We start from the raw sequence: 22,122 nt of genomic DNA on the forward strand, positions 1-22,122 counted from the left end.
TTTTTGTGCAAATGCAGGGCGTTACACGGTTCTGACTGGGGAGGTGTCTACGACATGTCGAGAGTGGTCAACTAGCGTTAAACCCTCTTAAGCTCCCTATTGCACCAAGACTGCCAGAACAGAGGCCCTCGCTATGCATGTAGCGAATCAGATTAGGAAATGAGGGGCTCGTAGAAATAACACAGAAATAAAGGTTGGCAGCCAAGAAAACCTCGGAGCTTAAGAGGGTTTAACGCTGGTTGACCACTCTCGACATGTCGTAGACACTCGAGTCACGGCGCGGGGATTAAAAGAAGGTCCCCTTCACCCCGAGAAGCCAGAGTGGCGCTGGCTACCACCCCCAAGCACAGGAAAAAATTACATTGACATAAATACCCCAGAAAGCGGGGAGGAAAATCGCCCCGCCGGTAGCGTAGTCGTTATCGCACCAGACCGGTATTCTGGAGGTCGTGGGTTCGGATCCCACCTGGCGAAGGCTGCTGCGAATTAATGTTTGGAGTTGCTAGGACGGCGAAATCTACACGCTGTTATGAATATGTGCGGCGCGTCCGGTCATCATCATCATCATCTTCTTCTTCATCAGCATACTCAGGTCCACTGCAGGATGCCTCTATCGCCCTCCATCCGCTCCTGTCCTGCAATGCTCAAGTCCACACTTTACCCCCGAATTCCTTTATTTCATTCCTCCATTGGGTTGATGGCCTTACCCTCGTTCTAGCCCCGTCTCTTGGTATCTATCTACTCTGTTACCCTAATTGGTTCGTCTCACTACATGGGCAGCCCAAGTCCATTCCTTTATCTTTATTTGAACTACGGTATCTTCTACTCTAGATTGTTCTCTGAACCAGGGAGCTCGTTTCCTGTCTCTAAGTGTTACTCCGATCATTATTTGTCCCATGGGTCGTTGAGCCGGCCTACGTTTGCTTTTTAGCTGTTTAGTAAGGTGCAAAGTTTCAACTACGTATGTCATCACCGGCAGTGTGCACTGGTTGTAGGTTTTTATTTGGGTGACACAGGTAGCTTACTTAACATTACTGGGGAGTGCTTGCCGAGTGCTCCCCAAACCATACCTATTCTGCGCCGGATTTCTCTTTCGTGGTTTGGGGTCAGCTCTAACCATCTGTTCGAGGTAGTTATAATCTTTTACTTTTTCCAGCGTTTCGTTTCCTAAGCTGAAGAGGGTGGTTTTGGCATGTTTATTCCCCATTACTTTAGATTAATTCATATTTATGTTTAGCCCCACGGCCGTGCTTTATGATTGTAGTTCCTCAAGCACTGTTTGCAGGTGTTCTGCAGTCTCACTCAGCAATACTATGTCGTCCTCAAAATCCCAATGGCTCAGGTATTCCCTGTTTATCCTTAATGCTATGTGTTCCCAGCCAAGCTTCCTAAATACCCTCTCCAGACATGCTGTGAATACTTTTGGTGAGATGGTATCTCCCTGTATTACTCCCTTTCGGATCGGAAATCAAATGTATCGCTTTGCTTGTGGAGGTTATCCGTCCCGTGCATTCCTCATATATGTGTTCTAGAAGTCTTATGTAGGCTTCGTCTACTATTTGGTCCTTTAGTGATTCTAGCATGGCTGCTGTGAATACCGAATCAAACGCTTTCTCATAACCTTAAATGCCATGTAAAGGGGTTTAGTGTAGTATTCGTTTGAGTATAATTGTTTATTTTCATAGTTGCAGTGCTAGTAATCGTCATCATATGCACCGAAGAGGTCGTCGTCATCTTCGCAGTGAGCGGTGGATGCAAAGGAATCCTCAACATTGTAGACATCCACCATCTCAAGTGGCGAAGCTAGCACTACGTCGTCCAAGGCTTGAACCGTAGCGAAGCTGCCGGACTTCTGTATACGGGAGCATTGAAGGGCACGTCACCACGCATTTTTACGAGTTTGAAATTGGTTATTTACCTTTTCCGTCGTTGCTTGCCCCTGTGCTAATACTAGTCACCGTCATAGGCATCGATATCTTCGTGTTCCTGATGCGAAGGATTACATGCGCGGTTGGGCTCGACGAGAATGCTGGAGTTTTTTTGTTGTTGTTGTTTGTTTGTTTTGTTAAAGCGGGGTCTCGGCGGTCACCTCGAGGCACGCACTCACGGGCGCTCGGCATTTTCTTGGTCCGCACGGTCTTACCAAGTTTTTCTTTTTTTTTTTTTTTTGCTAAAGCCTCTGCCTGTGCCGGGAACTCTCGGCGGTCGCCGCGAGGCACGCGATCCCGACTGCTCCGCATTTTCTTGATATTTTTTCCTGCAAAACCGAACTTACGGCTTGTGCAACAGCTGCGCTGTCATAAAATTAGTTGCGTATCTACTTACTTCGTTGCAAATGTCGACGAAACACAAATACTCGTCTCGCGCCCCTGACAAGTAAATATCTCCCTTCTCTTTCCCGCTCACCTTTAATGCCGTTCCTCTCCCGCCACGTTCCTCCCGAAATAAACACGCTAGCGGTTTGCTCAAGTAAATTTAAGTTTACCGCGTTGCCGTACGGCGGAGACGCACGTGAATCGAGGCACCCTACTTACTCCACGTGCGTTCCAAGCGGAACGTGGCAACTATCTAGTGCAACCTTTCGTGACTGCTTCCATTTGAATTCTTAAAATGCCTCTAGAAGCTTAGTGGTGCGGGCGACAGCAGGTGACAGAGTGAATGTATTGCGCAGTGGATGCAGTATTTTATTTGCTATCACAAAAATCTAGCATCCATGAATTTGTCACAAAGGAACACTGCAAATATCCCTTCGGTATTGATCTTTTGCCTCATATTTACCTAATGTCTTGTTCTCGGTCAGCAATGTTGGCAAGTATGAACATTAACACCGCGGTCTTAGACGTTTAGATTTGGCTGTGGGTATATAAACCTATTGTGCAGCTTTTGGTTCACTTTGGCCGGCTGGCTGAATCGAGTTACAGACAGACAGACAGACAGACAGACATTTTTGCGTTCAGTAGCCCCGGAAAGACTATCGTCTTTTAACAAATACTGCTCTCCTCGTACTTCCGAGCACACTGTAGTCCAGCTCATGGGAGCCCATGCGCTCTAGACACGTAGTTGATGCCGGTTGTGCTTTTGAGGACGTCTCTGGTGACTCGATGTGCTGGGGAGGCGTCGAGCGGCTTCTTCTCGCTATCAATTGATAAGGACACTCTGATATTCCACCTGCCTCATCCAAACAGCTACGTGGCTCTAAACTTAGGAGTAACTAGCTCCTCGTTCTGCTTATTTATTTATTTATTTATTTATTTATTTATTTATTTATTTATTTATTTATTTATTTATTTATTTATTTATTTATTTATTTATTTATTTATTTATTTATTTATTTATTTATTTATTTATCCACATCAGCATTCCTAGAAACTTGGATGAACCCTTCAGTGGACATACAGTGGACATACAGTGGATGTACCCTTCATGTACATGCATGCAAGCAAAAAAAATGAGGTTAACAATGTCAATTAGCTGTTGGAGCTAATTCAATTCAATAAACCACTGCTTCTCCGTCTCTTTCTTCGTGTCTCTCCGTTAAATATCAGTTATAACCAGCGTTTCCTAGTGCATTGATGTACTTGTTTCATCGCCTTGGTTCGCACCTTGCTGGTGATGAGCACCTCAAGACTAACACACACACACAAAAATACCCCGCGTCATGAGACTACCCGAGTAGCTCCCCAGCCAAACAAGGAAGGCAGTTTGCACCACCAAAGCCTTCGCCTGGGGAAACGAGGCAGCACTATAGGCACCCCTCCCTCGCCTTTTTCCCAGGCAAATGATCGCGTGCCCCGAAGAATGTTCCAGCACTGCGTCTGTGTCAAGTTCCTACTTCTCCTTTCGCCAATCCTGGTTGCGCCCATCTTCTTTAAGGTGAGAAGCGTGTCATTTTCACGGGAAGAAGTGCGAGGGGCTTCACTGTTACAACCGAAAGCGTTGCAGATAACGCTAACGTTTCGGTCTCACGATGTAAGAAGCGATAGCGTTTCTTTAGCAGTGGCTTAGCTCGGCCGTGCCAGGATATACGTAGCGTGAGTTAAGGTTCAGCTGGTTATTCTTAGCTTTTGCTGAGCACGAGGTCGCGGGTTCGATTCCCGGCCGCGGCGGCCACTTTTCTGATGGAGGCGAAAAGCAAAAACGCCCGTGTGTACGAGATTTCGGCACACGTTAAAGATCCCCAGGTGGTCAAAATTGACCCAGAGCCCTCCGCTACGGCGCGCCTCATCGCCTGCGTTGCGTCGGCGCGTTAAACGCCACAATCAATCAATTAATCTATTCTTAGCTTTCCTGGTTGTCTAGGATTAGCTGGATTATCATGCTTACTGCTGCTTCAATGACACACACATGGTATACGCATTATGTGACACATGCATATTTATCAAGTGGCTCTGGGGCAGCGTCACCAATCGCCCCAGAGCTAAGCTGGTTCCACAGGCGCACGCCGGTGTTGCTGCGACGCACGCGCCATCGGTTGCACACCCGGCCACGCCTCGCATTATCATCAAGTGTACCGGGCTGCCACGTGCGGAACGGAGGTCGCCGAAGACGCTGGGCACGTGGGGTGTGTGAGAGACGCCGGGCAGCGAGCAACGTTCTGTGCGCCATGTGACGTCACTGCTATTCGTGCATGCACGGCATGGCTCTCCAGGAGCCACGCGAAATTGCTGAACCTCGGCCAGTGTAGCTCACGCAACAAAAAATGTTTTGTAACGATGCTGCGGTATCAACCGTTCTGCCCTCAAGGAACTGAATGTCATCTGAGAGAACGAGACCAGCAACAACGGTTTGTAGGCACCCTGCACTGTGCAGAGGCCGCTGAGGCCGCACCACATTTTCTTCGTATATCTTCCCCAGTGCGTGCTAGGGCTTCAATAAACGAGTGACAATTTCTTGACCAGTGGATTACTAGTGCTTGACTCAACGTGCCACCGTATTGCGTGGCAGCATTAACGTGCCGCATCATACGACAAGCCGAGAAAGCAAATTATAGTAAAATACCCGCCGTGGTGGCTCAGTGGCTAAGGCGTTGCGCTGCTGAGCACGAGGTCGCGGGTTCGATTCCCCGCCGCGGCTGCCGCTTTTCTGATTGAGGCGTAAAGCAAAAACGCCCGTGTGTACGAGATTTCGGCGCACGTTAAAGATCCCCAGGTGGTCAAAATTAATCCGGAGCCCTCCGCTACGGCACGCCTCATCGCCTGCGTTGCGTCGGCGCGTTAAACCCTACAATCAATCAATCAACTTATAGTAAAAGGCACATCGGTCGGTCCTTTCTTTCGTTTATCACTCGCAACTTGATTGGCTGGCTAGACAATCCGTCGCTGACTTCTTGTGATCTTAGCCCCTGCAACAAACCACTATTTTCTCGCGGATTTTCTCATCCTGTCCTTACCATAGATGCCTTCTTTTAGGAGGTCGGTGGCTTGGCTCGGGATAAATGTAGCTTCCGATAACGGAAGCAGGGCCGCGTAGATTGAATCTGATGAACAAAGGCGACAGGTATCTTTAAATAAAACAAAACAAATAGACCCTGCACCACGCACCACGATTATGATCATGACGATGACGATGCCTTCAAAGCTTTTGGAACGTAGCCACATGGGGGATTGGCAAGGGCTAAACCACTTGCTTAAATTCGTGAGTACCTCAAAATACAAATGTATTTCCGGAAAGACAGAGGCCGTAAAATGACTGATTGATAGATGGATTGATTGACTGATTGACTGACTGACTGACTGATTGATTGATTGATTGATTGATTGATTGATTGATTGATTGATTGATTGATTGATTGATTGATTGATTGATTGATTGATTGATTGATTGATTGATTGATTGATTGATTGATTGATTGATGGATTGTAGGGTTTAACACGCCGACTCAACGCAGGCGATGAGGCGCGCCGTAGTGAAGGGCTCCGGATTAATTTTTACCTCCTGGGGATCTTTAACGTGCGCCAAAATCTCGTACACACTGGCGTTTTTGCTTTCGGCCTCCATCAGAAAAGCTGCCGCCGCTGCCGGGAATCGAACCCGCGTCCTCGTGCTCAGCAGCACAACGCCTTAGCCACTGAGCCACCTCGGCGGGTCCGTAACACGAAACTTCGCGATGATTAAAACCCCAATTACCCATTAATTACTACCCTTAAACAATTCAAGCGACCTAAACCAGAAAGAATAGCTTGAATACAATTATCTATATATCCCTTTTTGCAGACCCCAAATTTGATGCCCTAATAGGTAATATAAGTGACTCAATCCCAAACCCTCAATTGATAGGGTCCTTCAAACGCAGTTGTCCAGCTGCCGCGAAGCGGCGACAGTCGAGAAAAAAATGTTCTATTGTTTCCGGGACCACATAGGGGCTGAAATCACGTATCCTGATTTTCTTCTCCCACCGGGATGCGTATTTGCAAACGCTTCCCTGCACAGAGCAACCACGTGGAATGTATGATGGCGTGATGGAGAACGGTAATTAAACGTGGTCATTGGCTGCGCCCAAACACAAAGCGACCTACAATGTACCTAATCATCATTATTGACAAAAGAAAAACGCGTAGATTTGAGTTTAGAAAAATAAATTAGGTTTAGAAGAAAAATATGCAATGAAAAATAAAAAAACTAATAGACCTGCTGGGGTTCGAACCCAAGCGGTCAGCGCCAGTACTCAGTACCCCACATAGAGGCTACAGAACCCGTATGGTGGGCCCGTTTTAGCTGGCACTCAAAAGAATAGCGCGCGCAGTCATATCACGCATGTCACGTGGGTGCTCTGTGCAGCGAAGCGTTTGGAAACACGCCACCGGGACGCCTCCTCGTTTCAACCCTCCAGTTGTCGCTTCACCTGATTCCAGCTTCTGGCTGCCGCCGCTGGAGTCTTCAGTTGCGCTGATGACCACTGGCCGCGAACGGTCTCAAGGACGCACGAATGATTTAACCGCGAGACGCATGAGCGGGTAAAGGTGAACGGCCAATGAGCGGCCCTTGCAGCGGCGTGGGCGAGCATGGCGCGCTTTGTCTCGGCCCACTTTTTACGTATACCCCGTCATTTCATTATTAAAGGGACCCTGCCACACTATCGATAAACGCTTTCACTCTCTCCTTCACGTATGGAACCACTGCGAATGCTGTAGTTATCGCCAGCGAGGAGCGGCACTGCGTGATTGCCTTGTCGCAGCAGATACGCCTTCCATTTCTGCTTTGGGTTTGTAGCTTTTTTTTTTTTTTAAGTTGCTATCGAAAGCGTTCATTGCTGCAACTGAAGGAAAACCGGTCAACAGCCGCTACATGGTCTTAATGACGTAATTCGAGCCGTCGAAGTCCGTCAAGACCGGGGAAGAAATAAAAATCTTTCGAGCGAGTTTAGAAGCTTTCTGATGTAATTTTTGGCTCGGGCACTTTGCGACCCCCTAATCTAAGTACTGGGTGTGTTGGGTGACTACGTTCTGCAAGCATTTCAGATTTCAAAAATGTCGAAAAAGTGTTGCACGGTCCCTTTAAGCCATAACAGACCCACTAACTATTACTGTGCTGCGAGGAGGCATTTCGGGGGAACGCTATTGAACATGGTAACGTTTTGTGATACTTCTCCTGCAGGTGATGTCACCTAGTCGAGTGGCATATTTCTGCTTAAGGTCCAACACAACGCTTTTCGAGGTGAGTCACGGCACCTGTCTTCACTGCACGCGGTTGGGTTACGCACTGGCCTCTTCACTGGCCAGCCTCACTCATTCATGCAGCAACAAAAGTTTCCCTACGGAATGTGCCCACTGCAGGGCGTACACAAATGCTAAGTGTAGTTGCGGGGCCGACAGAATAAATACATACGAATTACAAAAGATGGTTAGTCAATTCTCTTACAAACTGTTCATTTCGTTATTATCTCAATGGGCATCAAGGCTGCTCCGAGTATCAATAACGCTGCGAAATAAAAAAAAGAAATTACGCAGTTGCAACCAAGCAGCTGCACAGATTGATGAACGAGCCGAACTAGGATCCCGAGCCACTGAACGATACGACTCAGCTGTTCGGTTGTACCTCGGTGAGGGATTTGTGGAAACAGTACCACCTATTGAACATGAGCGGCGTCGACTAATATATTACACGCCTCACCACGCACGCAGTAATACGGGAGGGCCCCAGCCACTGCGAAATTACGCATCCCCAAAGTACGAGGCGAGCGTGGGCCTGCGTGGCCTACGATCAGGGAACGCTGTGTCGTCGCAACACTGCATCACGGAGAAATGCAGCCTCAAGGACGGCCCTTTTATCGTCCTGCGTGTCTCGCGACTTCCCCACTCAGAAGCACAAAGCTCAGCGACTCATAACGCAGCGACGTAACTCGGCAAAATAACTGAGTATGCCGTATTCTCCCATCACAATAGAAATGGTGTATGTCCCCGTAGTATCTTTCCGCCTTCGGCATTTCGTGTGCCGTTCGTTGCTTCCGCAGGACGTCGGCGTTTCGACGTACCGACTCAACCATTGTTTTCACTTTGTGAACAAGATAATCCGGAATCACCAAGCGGCCCTCCTGCCGCTCCAGCGCTGCCGCTCGCAATCAGCGTAGTAAGACTCGATTTTTTAGATGCAAAGCATCTCTTGCTGTCTGTCTGTCTTGCTGGCCATGTCTGTCGGCGTCCGTCCACACCTCTCCCCCTCTCCCCACTAGCTGTGCAATAACGCCGCTCTCCTCCTCTCCCTCTCTCCACGCCAGCTGTGCGATAGCGCGCGCTGCTCCTTCTCTCCTCCTCTCCGCGCGCCGCTCCCTCAGTTGCTGCTTGTCCGATTAACTGAATGGACGCCAACAATTCTGTCAGCGAACTGGCTGGCACACCTTCAACCAGCGCCAGCCAGCTCACTCCCAGAACCGCGACCACCTCTGGAGACAAGGCTGCGCAGAGGAGAGCTCGAAATGCAGAAGGCAAACGTCGACGCCGAGCAGCGGATCCAGATGGCGTTCGGCAACGCGACGCCGCTTCGAAACGTCGACGTCGAGCAGCGGATGCCAAACTTCGAGAAAGTGAAGCCGCTTCGGCACGCCAACGTCGCCAAGCGGATCCGGATGCCGCTCGTCAACGCATGCTTTGCATCACCACATAGTTCCCTTCGGGGAGATGGAGTAATTTTTTTCAGTTTCCCCCATGCACATATTCAGAGCGTGCCCGTTAGTTTTGCTCGGGACATTAATTGAGGGGGCAAGAACGGCAAGGATTTGTGTACCTCGGGCTGTGTGAAGTCTGTCGAGAGTGTTATGTGTGCAGTAAGCCTAGCACGCTATGATCAGACATCGCGGTAGTACTCTGGCCGTCGAAGTATTGGCGCTCATCATAATGTCGCTGTTCTCTGATTTCAAATACACAGACGCGTTGCTGTACATGTTCGAGAGAAGATTTCCGAGATACGGTAAGCACCTCCTTTTTCTCCTGATTGAGAAACTCCCTAGTAAGACATTGTTGTCGCGCCTGGGTGTTTCTTTCGTATAATAAAGAAACTCGGAGAACGTTATGCGCTTACAAGTTCTCCCGAAAGCATCAATTTCTGACTGAACGCAGCCGAGTGATCCGTTTACTTTCGCGCTGCGAGTAATTTTGACTGTTGCGTCGCAGCGTGAGGTGACAGGTGGAAGCCACTAATATTTGGATCGAAAACAAATCGCGTTTATTGGGTTACACGTGCTACCGGTCTCAGATCAGGCGCTATGAGCAGACGCCACCGGTGCAGCCAGACTTTCGAGTGTCATAGACAGGCGTCTTGCGCACTGAACATTTTGTAGCGGAAGCTACACTGGCCGAGGTTGAGCAGTTTCACGTGTGCAGTGAAGGGCCGTTCTGCGCAAGCGCGAGGGGCATTGGATTGGATTAAATTGGATTGGATTGGATTGCCTTAGCTTGGATTGGATTGGATTAAAGTGGATTTTGTTGTGTTATAGCACGACCGCTCGATGGAAACTTGGTTATAGCCGCGGCAGACTCACTGGCACCGGCGCGTGCCCAGGTGGGCGCCTCAATTGCGCAGTAGCCAAGTCTGACGCTGCACCGGAGCCGCTTGATAGCCGTTTCGCGTGGCTCGTGAAGAGCCGCGCTGAGCATGCGCGAGGAGCAGTGACTGGACAGGACTGGACTGGACTGAATTATACTGAACTGGACTGGACTGGACTAGACTGGATTGGACTGGATTTGTGAACCTTAGCTCACGCTATGTATATCCTGGCATAGCAGAACTAAGCCACTACTAATTTTTTTCGCATACTCAGACAAGGCCTTGCAGCAAACGTCTTGGTCGTGCTAGTTAATCTTTATAATACCACGAACGGAGGTGGAGGGATGAACAAACGAGGAGCCTCAACCTTCGCCAATGCCTTTCTTTAAAGGGGCGATGAAAACAAAACACAAGTTTGGTCCATTTCATAGCTTGCCTCGTTAGAATCGTACTGACACCCCTTTTAACGTAAACTTCGCTCAAATCAGCTATATAATTAGGAAAAGGGGAATGGCCATCCGACCCACTAGCTCATTTCCCGCCCACCGGGCACCGCAAGAAGAGTCGGAGCGAACCTGGCAACCGCTCCTCACATACGCCGACATCACCCAGCATTATCGACTAGCGAGGCAACTCTATCCCCCAGTCACCGATCAGGCCACGAAAGAACAGGAAGTCATCTTGAGACAACTACAGACTAATACCTACCCCCACCCAACACGACTACACGCCATCCACCCTACTCTTTACGATCCCCTATGTACTCACTGCCAAGCACCAGGCACGCTGTACCATATTGTCTGGGAATGTCAACTGAACCCAGATCTTCCCCCCATCCCCAACCCCTCACGCGAGCAGTGGGAGAGTACGCTGACCACCAGCTCTTCTCCTGAAACGCAGCGTTTGCTAGCGGAAAGGGCGAAGACAGCCGGTCGTACCAACGGAGTCTTGGACTGAAGACCCCGACCACAAATATGCTCACTTCACCTGTGATTAAAGTCTCTCTCTCTCTCTCTCTCTCTCTCTCTCTCTCTCTCTCTCTCTCTCTCTCTCTCTCTCTCTCTCTCTCTCTCTCTCTCTCTCTCTCTCTCTCTCTCTCTCTCTCTCTCTCTCTCTCTCTCTCTCTCTCTCTCTCTCATACCAGTCAGCTCTGAGATTGGCGGAGGGCTGCAAAAGCAAACGCAAATTATGCAGAGCTCATAAGCTTGCCGAACGAGATATTTGCCCTTAAATTTAGGGCAAATTCTTTTTAAAGCAGTTAGAGTGGTGAGACAAACAGTGTAAGTTACGAAAGCACACGTAAACATAGAAGTACCGATTTCGTTTACTGAACCTTCACTCCCTCCGGATACGACCACGAATTAGTCAAGAGGCTAAACTGCAGCGTCCTGTCGACTGCTGTTCGCTTGTGTCGTCGTCTTTCTCTGACCCAGCCCAATTCTGCTCCTCGCCATCGTCTTGTCGCTGCTCTCGACGTTACCTTACATCCTGAACAATACCTGGACTGACGCTCATGATGAGCCGATTTCAGGTTTCACTTTAGTGTTGCGGCTTTTCCATGTCGATTTCCTATTGTTTTGTTGGCGCAAGGATGAAATAATTACCTTCAGAACATTTTTCTCCGCAAATCCACCCAGTTTACGAGCTCGGGTTGTCTACTAAGCATGAACCCTTGTTTGTCTCTTGTTCGTTCAGTTAGTCTTTGTTGATCATCCAGCAGAGAGTGTTTACCCTAACCGTATAATTTATTTCCTATACCGTATTTACTCGATTCTAGTCCCCCCGCGATTCTATGCATCTTCCAATATTTTCGGGGACAAATATCGGAAAAAAGAAAGTTTGCATGCGAATCTAAGCACCCCCTTTCCTAAGCAACCATCTCAGGGTGAATTTCAGACGCGTGGAAGCGGGTTCGAGTTTTCACGTTGTGGCCCAGTCATTTATGAAGCTTCCAATTCCAAAGCACTTCAACGGAACAGAAGACGACGTGCTGGGGGATAGTGAGACCGGCCCAAGCGGCACAACGGACTCGAATGGTAGTGAAGGTGACTGGGTATCATACGAAAGCGGTGGGTTCACTGTCTGTCCCTATTTGTCTGTTGAATATTGGTGACATCCAACATTAGAGAGTTTTAGCAGTCCGTATGTTCCGTCGTGTACGTAGTTACCGGGTTGACCGGGACGCGACTGCACCTGCACGCGCGGAAGGGCGAGGAGGAAGGGCGAGGAGGCTCAGCCCACCGTGGCGAATGCACGGACATAGCGAGGGCTGGCCCGCGGAACTAATCCCCCCACCGCGACGAATGCCCAAGTGCCCAGACGGGTCCCGGTCAACACGGTAACTACGTACACGACAGAACAGACGGACTGCTAAAACTCTCTAATATTGCTTGCGCCCGTCTCGTCGAGATACGGCCGCGAAAAAAAGAGGCGGGGGGGGGGGGGGGGGGAGGGAAGGGATGGAGGTGATTTAGGTTTTTCGAATATAAGCATCCCTCTCACTTTGGGCATAGGGATCTTGGGAAAAAAAGGGGGTGCCTAGAAATCGATTAAAGGCGGTAATTAACACAGTTTAAATGTCCCAGGCCCCTTATCAACTGTCAGTGTAATGACTCGCTTTTTCTCCTTCAGCTTCAGATATGCCTCGATCTGGTACGTAGCACTTTTAGGCAGTTATTTTTGCCTTAAACTTTGCGCAACGATGCTCACCTACGATGCTTTCTTTCACACCGAGGTATTTTTGCCCAGCACGGTGAACCTGACGCAGGCGCAGTGCATTTCGCGAAACTGCTGCAGAGGAACTGCCTTCTACTCTGTGAGTTGTGCTCGACGGACCTTCTACGTAGACACCGCTTTCATGATTGTCCTTTCCCTTAAAGGGACCCTGGAACTTATTTTTCAACTTTTTTTGAGATCTTAAAAGCTTGCAGAACGTAGTCACCAAACACACCCAGTACTTAGATTAGGGGGTCGCAAAGTATCTCAGCCAAAAATTACTGCTCTATGCCCGTCGGATAGCTTGTAGACTCGCTGAATTTTTTTTCTCTTTTTTTAGTCAAAGCAGAAATGGAAGGCGTATCGGGTGCGACGAGCAAATCACGCAGTGCAGCTCCGTGCTGGCGATAAATAGAGCTTTTCGCAGTGGTCCCCGAAGCGAAGGAAAGAATGAAAGCGCTTATCGAAAGTATTGCATGGTCCCTTTAAAAGCGCACCCTATTGCACCAAAGCTAGCATGAACTGCCATTCTGTCAGGGAATAAGGAGTTCCGGCATAATGCCTTGGCGGTAGCACTCATATACCATACCGCCCAAGTACTTATTGCTATTTTAAGAGACACTGGTAGAAGTTACACGCAGAAATACTTGCTCATGTGCCTGGGGGAAGGGCGTAAACGGGTGAGTGACTTACGTGTGAATCACCTATCTTGGTCCATTTTGAAACGCAATGCGCATTATTTAAACATGCTATTCGTGGCCCATTATTCGGCCCTCTTCCATATGGTCATTGAACTATTGCAGGGCAGGAGCAACAACCAGGTAAGCCTAATCGAGCTCTTTGACATGTTGGCTTGCAGGTGTGTTTAACACTTTTCTTTGTTCATTTTCTGTCAGCGAGACAAAGAATACCGTTTTGTGAAACCGAGGAAAGGTTGCATGTCAGCGTGCATCTACGTCTATGTAAAGCCATTGTGTCCACCAGCTGTGCATATCCTCCCAAGCTATCAATATTATGACGACGTTTGATGAGATGAACAACTCACGAATGCGGCGAAAATTAAATGGTACAGCGAGCTTAAAGGGGCCATGAAGACAAAAGACAAGTTTCTTTTTTTTTCGAAAGATTTCGTGTTTTATAGTGCCCCGGCGCTTGTCCGGATGCAATGTTTTATTCACTGAGAAATTAATCTTTAAGTTAAAATTTTGATGTTCCCACTAAATAATTGGTTTTCGTGGTCTGAAATGACATCACAGGAACCGACCGCTCTGCAGCCGATTGCGAAGCCTTGCTTACCTTTAGTAAACCTAGATGGCGCCACCATATTGCGGTAAGCTGTTTTTTACCTTTGGTTTGTTTTTGACCTCATTTAAACCTGGCTTTTTTTGTTCAGGAAGACAATAATCGCTTCGTGAAACATGGTGGACGCTGGACAAATATGGTCACCTAATTGACACCGTTGCTTGCGTCAATCGGCCAGTGTCGTCTGAGAAAACCCCGAAGCCCCGCAGTCCTGTGCAGCTAAACCGAACAAAGTGCGCGCTGTACCAACAGCAGTACGCATCGGTACTTCTATGTTTGCGTGTGCTTTCGTAACTTCCACTGTTTGTCCCACCATTTTTACTGCCTTAAAAAGAATGTGCCCTAAATTTAAGAGCAAATAGCTCATTCGGCAAGCTTATAAGTCCTGCCTAATTTGCGTTTGCTTTGGCGGCCTCCGCCAATCGCAGAGCTGGCTGGTATGACATCATAGGTACTGTTGCGGGAAATGAGCTAGTGGGTCGCATGGCCATTCCTTTTTTCCTAATTATATAGCTTATTTGAGCGAAGTTTACGTTAAAAGTGGAGTCAGCATGATTCTAATGAGGCAATCTTTTGAATGAACCAAACTTGCATTTTGTCTTCGTGGCCCCTTTAAACAAGTGTTCATATTTAAGAAGGCCCGTCTGGATTTTCTCTGACGAAGGGTTTCAGAAATGCTGCTGAAATGGCATTTTTCTAGTAAGTTCTGACTTTTTTTCGTTTTTGCTCTTGTCCTCAGGGAGGCAAGTGAAATCTGCAGCTGCAGAAAATACCGCTTTCCTGAAAGAATTCTTCGAAAGTCTAATATAATTTACAAGGAACGTCATGCTGTCTTGTATGTCTACTTTCCTTATCTACCACAACTGCGCAACATCGGCTGGCATACATTACCGCTTATAGAGTTTGTTTGACTGGACCCAGCCACGGAAACACATGTACAGACAAGAAACAGCGGCAATAATAAAATAAAATACTGACGGCCAGTTTCAAACTGTTTTCCGGCATTTAATTATATTTCTATGTACCACCGCAGCGTCTGGATGCTAGCGCATCTTGTAGAATATTGGGTGAAACATGGTCGAAACCTGCTACAGTAAAAGCTCGTCAGTTCGAACTCGAAGGGAGCCATAAAGTTGTTTCAATTAAACGGAGCTAGAATTATCGGGCGGACGCTAGAATGAACGGAAATCACGCTACCCTGCGTAGGCAGAACACAGAGAAGCCACCCCTGGAGTCGCTATCGCAAATGAAGCGCTACTATACGCTGTGGCAGGTGATTTTCTAAATAAAACTTCGCAAATAATGGCATGCGCCGGAGCACTGGAAGTGAATTAAGCTGTTGCATAAGCGTATCGCGCACGCCATGTCGTTGTTTTTCTGTTTTTTTTTTTTTTTTTTGCACATGTAGTAAATTTGGCTTCGTTCAGATTTGCAGCACATTGGAATCACTCTGGGTCGACTTCTGCGCGCGAGGAGCGATGGAAACGAGAGACCATAGTTCGAATTAACCGTTCTGGATACTGAAGCGTTCGAATTATCGGGAGTTTTCCCCCATTGAATTATACAGGGCTGTGCCGGGATCGTGGCGTGAGTTCGAATCAACCGGAAGTTCGAATTAACCGAGCTCGAATTAACCAGCTTTTACTGTATAAACAAGCTTCGTTCTGCTTAGATGGCGGTACAGACAGACCTTGGCCACGTGGCTTCTCCTGCCACCGTAAACTCTGGTTATGTACAGATGGAAACTACGCGCCACCACCCGGCCCGGTGGGCGGCAGGCCCAGGAAGCGCTAGGAAGAGAAGGCCAGGTTACGAGTAAAACGCAGCGGAGCCCCGCTTACCGGTTCGCTCGGTCGCTCAAGAGAGAATTATTATTATTATAAATCTTTATTCAGAAAAGGGGACTCAAGGTCTAGTCAGGGATGGGGAAGGGGGTAAAAAAGGTGAGAGCGTCTACATCATCTTGTGTATCCCCGTGGTACTAGCGAAAGTCCAGAGGGACATAAGTCTCTTTTGGGTGAGCCCGGTCCAGAGGAGGCGATGCCCACTCCTGGAGGGTCTTGATGTACGGCGGAAGATGGGCTCTTCTCTCCGCAAAAGAGAATAAAAATGTTTAGTGCGAAAAGGCGATGGGGAGGAGTCCTTCCTCTAACACCCCTTGAACTCTTCCACACTCAATATGCCTCAACGCCAGCAGATGACTGAAGTCGTAGCTAGTCAGAGCTCTCGCAAAGATCGTAAGAATGCGCGAATGCAAGGCGGCGTGGTCGCAGCCCCTATCATAGAAAGAGCGTCCCGGTGGCTTCGCAGAAGCCGCAGAGCTGGGAATATACGGTGAGGTGCAATCTACGGAATGGGGAAGGTATTTGTCGGGTGTGCACAGACCTGCCGTTCATCAATAGCGAGGCACGCATCCAGGCAACCATGTGAGTTCGCCGTCGCTGGTTACGTCGGTCTCCGCGGGATGGGGATACTTGTCCGTGCTAAGCGCATGATATGGGTTGGACATTCCAAGCTCTAGCCCACCGAACGCAAAGTAATACCAGAGTCCTTCAAGAAGCATTGAAAGACTCTGGTAATACCTCGACTCCAATGTGAGTGAGATTAAACTACTGTTGTGAATCGGGTTGAAACGGAGCAGAAGACGCACGCCGGTGTTATGGCATGCGGCCGCAGTGGCACAAGCCGCGCCATGTCCGTGGTGTTTAGGCCATGTCCGTGGCCATTTCAGTGTTGCCAAACGAACAAATTGAAAGTTAAACTTTTCAATGAATACCACCTATAGGGTGCCTCGATGCACGCGAGTCTACGACGGAGGCACGCGTGCACCGAGGCACTCTAAGGGAGTCGCCCTAACTTATATAGTACTGTGTTATCTCGCGATTTGTGGTCAACGGGATAGGCCTATCGTGCCCTTCTCGGCCGGGCAGGATAGGCCAGGATCGGCCGCTTCCCAGGACCCGGCGGGATGGCTCTCGGGCCAACAGGTGGGCGGTTTCGTTGCACCGCACGGCAGGATGGGCGGGTGCCCATATGATCATGATGCACCTGTCTGGTGGACATTGCCAGATGATCTGATGTAAATTAACCCACACGAGAAGTTACGGCACACTTGCTGCGAATCTGTAATGAATTCGGCTGCGTGATGGCGAGAGCGCCTGCCTGCAAGGAGTTGTAGTGGCCTACTTATTGTGCTGGTCGATCACGGCCGTCACGGCTCTTATGCTGGGATAGGAAGCCACTGCCGTGCACGCGGTGGTTGCTTCCTTCCCGCAGCATCCGTGGATGGCCTTGGCTCTCTCTCCCCCGCATCCACTGGGGCGCACTGGTGCATGCATCGGGGCAGCGGTGCACCCATGCATCACACTCACTGTACTCGGTGTGATGCACGGTTGCATGTTTCGGGGCAGAGGTGCAATATAGAATTTTGCGATGGCTGAAGCTGTAGAGGGGTTGTGAGCCCCAGGAAAAAGAGAGATAGAGAGAGAGAGAGAGAGAGAGAGAGAGAGAGAGAGAGAGAGAGAGAGAGAGAGAGAGAGAGAGAGAGAGAGAGAGAGAGAGAGAGAGAGAGAGAGAGAGAGTCCTAGCAGCGCTCGTGCCTCTCAGCCTCAATCATTCTGCACAAAATATGGGCTTCTGCGAATTCGTCGGACACGTTGTGCTGGCCGAGTTTTAATAGCTTGTCGGTGACCGTGCTTACGGGAAGTCCGAGGGCGTATTTGAAGGCCTTCTTGATTATATCATCGAGGTTCTTGCTTTCTGACTTGGTGAGAGGTGCATAATTACTTCAGAGGTTGGGTCCTACATCCTGGTTAACATTCTTTAATTAGAATCCTTAAATAATTTAAGCCTCGCTTGGAGACCGAGAAAGGGCTGTCAATTTTAATGCGAAACATTACTTGGCTGCGGCAAGTCGAAAATCTGGCGTCGTAGCCAGGAAATCGTCAGCTGAATGGCTGACGGCTGGAAGAATAAAGATGAAAGAATTCCAGGAGTGGCGCCAAATTTCTTAGGGAAGAGAGTGAGAAGGCTCTTTATTGAAGCAGCAAAGAGATTTGCTGGCGTTTGCAGTCGCCTACATGCTTATCTTCTGAGGATTGTGAAAGGAGAAAGAAAAGACCCAAGAAAGAGCTTTTTTGTTCTTGGGCCACATAATTTACGATTTCGAAATTAGGCCACTATCATCCAAATAAGAAAACAAACTCTTGAGAGCTTGGCGCTGCTTCGAGGGACAAGTCACCAGCCCTGAAATAATTTTAAGTTATTGGTCTCTGTTTTAGGCGCTGGATGTCTTCAAGAAAGAGAGATATCCAGCCCGCACATTTTAATAAAATATTGCCGCGAACCATGTACGGGTTTGTTTATTTATTGTTTGTTTTTAATGCCCGGCCGCACCCGGCTCTGTTATCTGTGTCCCATGCGAAGCCCGTGTTCCATTCTTTATTTTTATGCCGCATGGGCTATCTCATTCAGATAAGGACAGTGTTTCGCCCTAACGACGCTAGCCCAGAATAATCTTCTGTGATCTACAATGTTCTGGATGCGAATCGACGGTTCCAGAAACTCTCGCGCCGAAAGATAAAAGCCTGCACAGCAGACGCCGCGGCATTCGATTCTGTGACGCTCGCCGACGCACGTACGTCACTTTGTTGACCGCTGCTTCGCCGCCTCTGTATTATTTTCAGTTATTAGTGGAGCACAAGTTCGCTCCAATAAACTTGTTTCTTTTCCAAGCAACTGCTTCGTCCTTGGCTTGGTGACAATATGTTCAATTGTTTCAGCACAAGAATAATCATCGCAGTACGGGTTTGACGTCGCTCCAATACGAAATAGGTAACTGTTTGTGCATACATAGTTCAGCCGTAGTTCAACGTTTCCGAATTACGAGAAAGCTGTCTCGGTAGCCGACTTTCATTCCTGGTCAATCGCGTGAGAAAGGCAGTGTTTTTTTTTTTTCGAGTGATTCAATAAACGGTTTTTCCAGTCACCGCAAAGCGGTGAGCCGTGGCGGAAGCTTCTGTTTTCATAAAAAACACCTTGGGGCATTTCCGGTGCAGAAGACCTCTACGGGCCGCTTGGTCGGCTTTTTTATTCGCTTTAATGCTGCAGTGTCCAGGTACCCATGGCAATTTAATGCTGTGTCCAGCAGAGAAGGCGAGGTGGTAAAGCTAGAAGACGCCACAGGCTGGGATTTGGCGAGGGAAAACCTACTTCTCCACGATAAAATTTGCAGAGTTGCCTTGGAGCCCGTGGAACGGTGTGTAAGAGACATGCACTGAGTCCTGTATGAGTAACTTGTGGATGCCCGTTGCACGAGTAGCCATTATGCGAGCAGCAAACTACGCCCTGTGAAATGTCAGTTTTCCCTTGGTGATACGAACGCGGGTCTCATACAGAGTCACCGTAACGGCGAGACGATAATAATGAAAAGACACGTAGGATGATCAGCCTCAAATGCTTCCAAAATCACTTCAATATGCAAAAAGTGCTTAGTTTTTATTTTTATTTATTTTTTCATGGGTGTAGCCTTCTAGCGCCTTTGTTGCTTTTTACTGGCGTTATTTGATTGGGCACATGTACGGTCACGTGAAGCAGTTGTAGCGTCTCGATATTGAGGTGCTACAGATGCACCTGTGGACGGTGGACATGACATTACGTGAGTGCGATCGTCGTAGGAAAGTTTCGCTACACGGAATCTCGCTGCCTAACGGCAAGACCCCGACAACGCGAACTGCATACAGCGCGAAGCGCCCTCCCATAACCTTGGGGGCCCCTGGCCTCTTTACCCCAAAATTCGGAACTCCTTCTCAACCAACCTTGGAGGACGAAACGTTCCCTGCCGCGTTGCACGGCAGCATGCGAGTTGTAGCAATAGGGCCAACTGAACTTCAGTATACTAACCGCTAAAACAGTGATAAAGTGTTTTCTGGGCGCTTACTGTGCGTTGTCGCGGAGCAGTTGCGCGAAACGATAGTGGAGTTAAACTTGCAGCCAGGGCCGTGCCCGCAAACTTATTCCCGGGCAAAGGAAAGCTGTCCGGCTCCCCGATATTTGGGGACCGATATAGAAAAAGTTATGCCAAAGGCCGTGTCTAGAGTGCCGTCCGATGGTATTATAAGCAGTGCACTATATCGACGTCCACCGGCGTTTTGTGACAAAATTGCCGCGTCTGGCACTATATTGCTCCAGATAACGTAAGGCTATGCAACCCAACCTAAACATAACATAAGATAACCTAACGCACACAAAGAAATCATTTAAAACACCAGAACTAACCTAAGGCATAAAACTTATACTTCAATTTAAAGATTAAAAAAAAAAAAAGGCAAGAACCGCTCTCTAACCACCGTCCTTGAGAACAAGAACCTCATGCGGATCCGCTACACTACAACGCAAACGCTTCGGCCGGTGCTAGCCTAGCCTTAAATATTCGAATGTCTTCGGACGGCCCTCTAGCCATGCCTGCAGCGGCCAGCTAGAGTGCCGTCGGACGGCACTCTAGACAGTGAGTATGCCCAAACTGTTTTTACTTGCGAACAGGAAAAAGGGCTGGCGTGAGTGGGGTAAGGGAACTTGAAGCCACGAGGCTATCCGCTTGGCTACTACGGTCCACTCTGGCCGAAGAAGTGAACGACAGACTACTGTTAAAAGCGAGAGCTATTGGAGCGTCACTGAATAAAGGGCCTCCGTAATTCCCCAGATTAAAACGTAGAAAGCATTCACTATATATACATGTTTTTGATAATTCCGACCGTGCAACGCGCATTTTCAATGAGAAATCTGCATCCGCAAGTCATGTTTCGAAGTGGTGAATCCCAGTTCGCCGACTTGCAGGCATCGGCTGTGAGTATGCAGGCTGGGAAGTCCCCAGGGCTAGGTTAGCGGATTGCTAGCAATACACCTGAGCGTGGATGAACATAATGTCCACGTTACCCGGGAAATAGACGAAAATTAAAACTTTCACTTGGCGTAACACATTGCAGACCACAGTAAGGCCATTATAGTTGGTGAGGGTGCTACGAATAGCAATGTGTGGTGTTTTCTGCTTTCCCCCATCCCAGATGAAATAAAGCTCTGGACTGTCTAGCTCTAAGTCTATATTGAATACTTGTACTTGGTGCTCCTTGGCCTTGTGTATTTCATCTGTATTAATTGAGCTTGGCACCGTCATATGCCCACCAGAAGTTCTACTGGGTGTCATGTTTTTCCCCCTATTTTCGCTGTGATTAATAAATTCTGTTTTGATAGAATTAATGACTCATGACTCAGCGGCCATGAATAGCAGAGCTGTCGTTGCTGATCGTAATGTGTGCTCCGTCATCAGAAAATCCTGAGGGAGAGTGAGAGAGTTGCTTTATTAGAAGAGAAACGAAAGTCGACTAAGCCGATAACTGACTCTCGGGTTGAGGGCACCTCAATCAAGACAGTCTAGGAGGGGGATAGACAGGAAAGTGGGCGGACAGAAAAAAAGATAGAAAGGGAGAATAAGATAACGGTTCACAAGCCACGCAGCATGGACAGTACTGGCGGCATCATAGCCGGTCCGAGAGTCCCGTGTCCTTTAAAAAGTCCAGCAGGGCTCGGAACGCTTTTTCGCGATTTCATTTGTGACAATCCGGGAACAACAGGTTTGATGAGGTGCATGAAGGCAGTCCCAGTTTCGCATACGACGCTCTCAGCGCTGATCGGGCGTGCGAATGATGTGGACACTCGCAAAATGCATGTGCGAGTGTCTCTATTGCAGGACAGTGTGGGCAGGCGGGTGAACTGGCAATGCCAAGCCTGTGACTTCTTTCCGCGCAGCGGTGGCAGCCGATTCGCAGACGAAGAAGGCGAGCACGGTCAGCTCGGGTCAGTCCCCTCGAAGGAAGCGCGTGCGGTGGTTTGCCGGATGCAACTCGGGAGTCAGGATGCATGGCTTGGAGATCTCTTCGGATAAGGTACCGCGTGACGTCCAGGGGCCTGATTGCCTCACTCATTGAAGTTGATGGATGATGGGCTTCTTTTGCCAGGCGATCACCCTCCTCCATACTTACTTCCGCCGTTTAGCGCGCACGTGAGCACGCGCCTCACAGAGAGCGACCAGAATCGTCCAGGCTTACGCGTGGCTCTCGCAAAAAAAAAAAG

General features: G+C 48.7%; 1 long non-coding RNA gene across 1 annotated transcript; it reads left to right on the forward strand.

The window, feature by feature from the left end:
- The first annotated feature begins 3,774 nt into the window (after positions 1-3,774).
- Positions 3,775-9,402, forward strand: LOC144162044 (uncharacterized). The gene is made up of 3 exons (XR_013320586.1): positions 3,775-3,873; positions 7,594-7,653; positions 9,361-9,402. It is a non-coding gene; the product is annotated as an uncharacterized LOC144162044 (long non-coding RNA).
- The last annotated feature ends 12,720 nt before the right edge of the window (positions 9,403-22,122 follow it).

Source organism: Haemaphysalis longicornis, unplaced genomic scaffold (assembly GCF_048455015.1).
Source record: "Haemaphysalis longicornis isolate Haplotype H1 unplaced genomic scaffold, Haemaphysalis longicornis Haplotype H1 scaffold_12, whole genome shotgun sequence".
Lineage (NCBI taxonomy): Eukaryota > Metazoa > Arthropoda > Arachnida > Ixodida > Ixodidae > Haemaphysalis > Haemaphysalis longicornis.